The sequence below is a fragment of the Vidua chalybeata genome, chromosome Z (assembly GCF_026979565.1).
Source record: "Vidua chalybeata isolate OUT-0048 chromosome Z, bVidCha1 merged haplotype, whole genome shotgun sequence".
NCBI lineage: Eukaryota > Metazoa > Chordata > Aves > Passeriformes > Viduidae > Vidua > Vidua chalybeata.
Genome location: NC_071570.1, coordinates 74,417,955 through 74,423,954, shown reverse-complemented (window position 1 = coordinate 74,423,954; position 6,000 = coordinate 74,417,955).

Below are 6,000 nucleotides of genomic sequence, written 5' to 3'. Positions count from 1 at the left end.
GATCATTTGTCCTTGGTGCCCAGCTGGAGCAGGAATTGTTTTGTCTCCCTGCTCTGTGCACAGAGCTCAGCATCCTCTGATGTGAAGCTCAGACCCACACACTAAGGCAGCACAGAATCTGGAAAATAGAAAAGCCAAAACCTGAGGCATCAGTGGAAGGTGGCTTGGCAACACCAGCCAGCTCCCTCGGGGTGCCGGGGTGCATCTCACCTGGCCACAGAGATGTTGTCACTGCCCAGTTTCATCAAGCGATGCCCAAATTCTCTCTGCCAGCAGTGGCAGGGGCTCTGCTCCCTCCTTGGCCTTTCTTTCTGACCTCTGCACTTACAGAATCTCCCCCTTGTCACTCTTCACATCCCTTGCCAAGCCCTGTTCCACCTGTGCCTTGGCTCTCCTGACCCCATCCCTGCACACCTGAGCCATACCCCTGCTTTCTTCCCCATCCCCCTGCTCCCACTGGCTCTGCCTTTCATTCTCACTCCTCAGTCTGAGGAGTTTAGAGAAATCAAATTGCAGTCCCTGTGGTCTTGATTTCTTTGTGTTGCAGTGGCGAGGTGTGTTTTATGTCACACCCACCTCTGTGATTTCACAAGATACTGAATAATTACCACTTATGTTTGGTCCCTGGACATGGGTCACCCTTTCAGGGCCACTGTGGGTGTAGGTTAGGGGTAGATTACTGGATAAAGGCTTTTAGGAATGAATGATAAGATTGATTGGACAATGCCTCAAGGCAGGAAATGGCTGCAATATTAAAATATCTGTTCTTTTTTCGTTTGTCTGGCTGCTGATAGAGTGTCTGTTGCTCTTAAAAAAAAAAAAAAAAAAAAGGGCTGGATGTACAAGTTTTAATCTGAATAGGTCATTGTGTGAGTCCCTCTCTGTAAGAGCTTTCATTTGCTATCTGGGACCCAAAGTGCTCTGTGTGTGGGAGCACTTCTGGAAGTCAGGAGCATGAAAAACATTCTTGTCTGCCTTGCTGCACGGCGGCGCAAATGTTAATATATGGGCAATATGTGAGCAGAAGGTCTCTAATATCAAATCCTCCTGAATCCACGTGATGTGGATTCTGTGGTGGAACTAAAGCTCCTTTATGCTGAACACCAGCCAGGAGAAGTGGTCACAGCTTCTCGGTTTTGATCCCACCTCTGTCAGGGCTTTGCTGGAGCCTGTGGAAACTTCTGGTATCCCTCCAGATGACAAGGCACAGCACCATCTCCCAGCGTGAAGACTTCAGCCCAAAACTGACCATTTTCCTCAGTCAGTCATCAGCAAAATGCCCACAAAACTGCACTCCTGTTGGCTTGCTTCCATAAGTCCCCCCACCCAAAAAACACCTCACCTGTACGCACAAAAGTCTGTTTGTAGGGTTACCTACGCCGGCCCTAACCACAAAAACTTGTTGGGATTATCAAGGAGTAATTAAATAGGGCTGTATTCTTGTGTGTTTAAAATAGTATCTATTTTTTTCTCCTGTCCCAGGGACCAAAAAAAAAAAAAAAAAAAAAAAAAAAAAAAAAAAAAAAATCAGATTTTGTAGAAGCAGCAAAGGCACCTCCTGCTCGTTCTGACAGGCCATTGTACACAAGCTATTAACACACTGATTTGTGGCCAGATAGGACGAATGCCCAGGTGGTCTCTGGCCTCCCAAAGGAGCTCCAGCTCCCTCCCTTCAGGCAAAAAGAACCACTCACTTAGATTAATGCTGCCTTATCTCGGCCTCCTTCAAAGCCAGCCCGAGTCAGAGCGGGGCTCAGCTTTCAGCTGGCAAACCCAGAGCTGTGAACTAAGCCCCCGGACTGGGCGTTAATGCAGTTTTTTGGTGTTTTTTGTTTTTTGTTTTTTTTTTTTTTTCTTTTTTGCCCTTTTCCGAGGGTAATGTCACGGTGTGTGGTGAACGCCTGCTTGGGCACGGGTGCATGAACTCACACAAACCCCCTTGTCCTGGCTGAGCCCGGTTAAATTAATTGTGACATTAAACGAGGAGCTTAAACGTCTCTGGCCTCGGAAACACGCCTTTCAGGAAGATAGCATTTTTCTATTTTAAATGCCTTCAGGTTTCCTTTTATAGAAGCCCGAGCAGAGTCAACATATTCCTTTTGTCTGACCTTTTTGCTGAACACACCAGAGCTTAAAGCTCTTCAAAGTCGGTGGAAGACTCCTGAGAAAATTCAAAACGCTTTGGATTAAGACCTATATATATATATATTTATATATATATATGTTCTAAAAAGAAACAAGAGATAAAAATACCTCCAATGTTTTCTTCTTTTAAAGAATTAGGCTGTTCTAATACTACAGTCTAATGCTAAAGTTTAATAATAAAGTCTAATAATAAAATCTAATAATAACCAATATGGCAGCAAGGAAAACAGTGAAAATGTGGTAAAAGTGTAAGTTCTAACTGTGTGGTTACACACACACATCCCACAGGCAAAAAATTGCAAATTTAATCTTAGGAATCCCTTTGGTTTCTTGGGAAATGAGAAAAATTGAAGTTAAGGCTTTGATGGCTCCTTGACAGTAGTAGAGGGAGCACCCTCCTATGAACCAATGAATACTGAAGAATATAAGAAATAATCAATTTTTTTCCTTGATTTAAAACTTTGCTGTCGCTTTTCTGCACGAGCCATTAACTCTTATGCAAAAATTATGTCAAAGTGTTCGAGAAAGGTATTTCTACCCCTGTTATGAAGGTTGACTTATCATTCCTAAAAGTCAGTGAGTATTTTTGTAGCTTTTCAGCACCCAAGGATTCACTGGGTAATGAATACATTCCAACAGCAGAACAGGAGCTCCCATGGATGACACTTATATATCCCACAGGCATTTTAATTGTCACCCAAACGATAGTGAACAGCTTATTATTACTTTATATCTTAGGGGGAATTTTTAAGCTATCTCCTAAATTTATCTTTATTATCTGCGCAACACTTTGAAGACTTCCTCAACCTTCCCACCTAAGAGAAGAGCTTTATTGTGCTTAGCTTTCTTTGCTGAGGCGGAATTAACCCCGCCCTTGTGTCAAAACAAACATTTTTAGCACAAGGCAACGAAAGTGCAAATCTCTCCTTCCTCTGCTTGCCCTGCTCAAGCCTCCCCTCTCCTCGGTTTCACAGTTGCTTAATTCAATTAGCGGGGGCAAGGCTCGTGGAGCAGACACCAGCAGGGGTATTAGCACCCAGGGCTCAGTGCCCCTCGTGCTGATTACGGTTCCAGAGGCAGGGTCAGTGCTGCTGAGTGCCTCTCGGACACAATCAGCCCGCTGGGGGAATTTGGGGAACCACCCTGTGGGAGCAGATGCTGACAAGACCTCGGGTCCTGCTCTCCATCAGCGCCCGCAGGTACCGCGAGGGGTTGGGCGTGTGTGGGGGCCTCAAGCTCTGCCCAAAAGCCAGGGTTTTCTCAGCTTTTGAGTCGAAATAGAAGGAGGGCTTGCCCAAGAGAAGGAGAGGCCCTGGCAGGAAGCAGGGGTGTTGCACGTTCAAGGAAGACGTGTATGAAGTGAAGGTGCCGGGCAAACCCTGCACGGAGAAGCAAAGCTCCCTGGAAGGGTTTCTACAGCTGCTGCTGACAAGGGCAGCAGGTTTTACAAGGACTGACGGGGCTCCAGGACCTTCACTGGCCCCACAGCACCTCTCCAGAGGGTCCGCTGATGCAGTTCTGCATCCCTACAGGCCTCTCAGGCATGCAGCATCCCACTGCTTGAAAAAGCACAACCACAAACAAATCCAAGTCTTCAGACCCAGAACCCTTCCCAGGGCCCTCGCCAGTGTCAGAGCCCTCGGTTTCAGCCCCACACTCACAATCTGGAACTCGCTTTTTCTCTCCAGCTTTCAACTATTGTAGGGTATAAAAATGCCCTCACCGTTTATCCACCCAGCATTTTGCACCAAGCTTTTTTTTTTTTTTTTTTTTTTTTTTTTATTTCTTGCACACCTGGGCTGCATATAAGGCCATTATTGCAGAGCGTGGCTCCCGTGACATAATTAGTGTTTGCTAATAAGGCACCGGACCTGCAGTACAAAGTGGCGCAGTGAAAGTCCTCAGTGAGATGCTGAAAGCAGCAGAATGGGCTGGAATATGTTAGGAAGTTTTAACAGGCATTAATCCTGGGGGGATACTCGGGGGCAGGAACAATCCAAGCTTCTGTGAATCAGAGTGAAATGATTGCAAGGGAGCAGAGGTTACACTGCGTGGAGGGCTTCGCTAGGAACCACTCAGACTTTCAGAGCAGGGAAAACAAAATCGCAGCAAAATGAGCAAAACCTGAGAGGAATTTTTCAAGCCTCTCTTTGTGTTGCTTTAAGCCTGTGAGAATTTATTAAATGGTTCCACAAGTGGGAAATGATCCCGTTCCGTTTCTTTATTAAGAAACACACAAACATCTCTGTGAAACTGAGCATCTCAAGGCACCCAACAGAAAATCATACAAGACCCTGCTCTGAAAACAAAGGTCTCAATCCTCATGTGACAGCACGAGAATATCTAAGACAGCTAAACACGGAGGAAAAGGGCTGGGCACAAAAAGCATGCAAGGCTTGGCAAATTCAAGTGTTGCAAAGTCGAAAGATACAATTGCACAAAAAAAAAAACCACACAAAAAAAAAATGGAGCTAGCAAAGATGCATGGATGTCTAAAAAGTGAAAGGGGCAATGGGACTGTGCAGGTAGGAGTGGATAGCTGGTTGCATCACAGATGATAAAGTATAAACACAGTAGTGCACACTTTAAAAAAAAAAAAAGGGGGAAAAAGAACTAAAAAATCCCCTCTCATGCCCTTTTCCCATTTGCATCCCACATGCTTCCGCTGAGCCACTCGGGGCTGTGTAAAAGAGCACACTGTTCACCAGCAACTGGGGAGCCAGGGGTGTTTCCTGGGCCTGGAAAAAGCCACATTTCACTTATCTTTCCTCCCCTCCTCGTGCCCAGATGCTTTGCAAAACAAACAAACTACATATCTACATATCATAGCCAAAACTGCGTATCAGACTACATCCACTGAAAGCCTCACTGTCTGGGGCTGTGGGGTTCAGCAAACCTTGGCTGGGCTGTCCTTTGAGCCTGCTGCTTGATTTATGTTTTCAGATGGAAACTATATGAAGCTCTTAGTTATGCCTGGTTTTCTGCCAAAATATCAGTTTGACCTAAACTGGGTTTTATAGAAACCTAAAGTGCAAGGTGAAGTGTCACATAATCCACAGAAAAAACCTGGGTCTATTTTTTTTTTTTTTTTTTTTTTTTTTTTTTTTTAATAAAGAAAGCGTACATTTTCTTAGACTGAACTGTGAAGTTTTCACTTGTTTCTAGATTTTCTCTGTGGCTGCTGTGAGAGGAGTAGCTGGAAGACCCAAACTGGCTTTCCTGTCTTGTCTTTTTTTCGTGTCACAGTGGTGGTGTCTGATACCAAGGCAACAAAGAGGGAATGAAATGGGAGCAAAAAATTATCTGTTTTCTGTAACAAGCACTATGTCTAGAGGAAAGAACCCAACTTTACACACGTGTAGGAGGCTAAGAAATTCTAATAGAGGCAAAGAAATAATTGTGAGGCACAGAGCATCTTAAAGAAAAAAAAAAAAAATGAAAGGAAAGGGGTGAGAAGATAAGAAGTTGATACAGAGAATATTCACCAATCCTTCGCGCCTTTAAAAAAAAAATATTGTGCATCAGGTTCCGTGCCCCGTAGCCGATGGAGCAGAGCGGGCGATGTTCATTATGCTCATTAGCGGCAGCAGGCGTGCGTTAATTACTGTAATTTGTAGGATGGGAAGTGCCACCTAGTGGAAAGGAGCGCGCCGCCGCGGGAGCGCATCCCTCATCCTGCATCCCACATCCCACACCCTGCATCCGCATCCCGCGCTGCCAGGGGTGCCCCAAACCTGCCAAAAACTCCCGAGTAACGCAGCCTATTAATGGTTTTTCAAGTTGCCAGTGGGAATCACGGCTCCGGGCAAACACAAGAGGCCTCCTAGTCTAATTTGGCCGGGACAATAGGTCCCA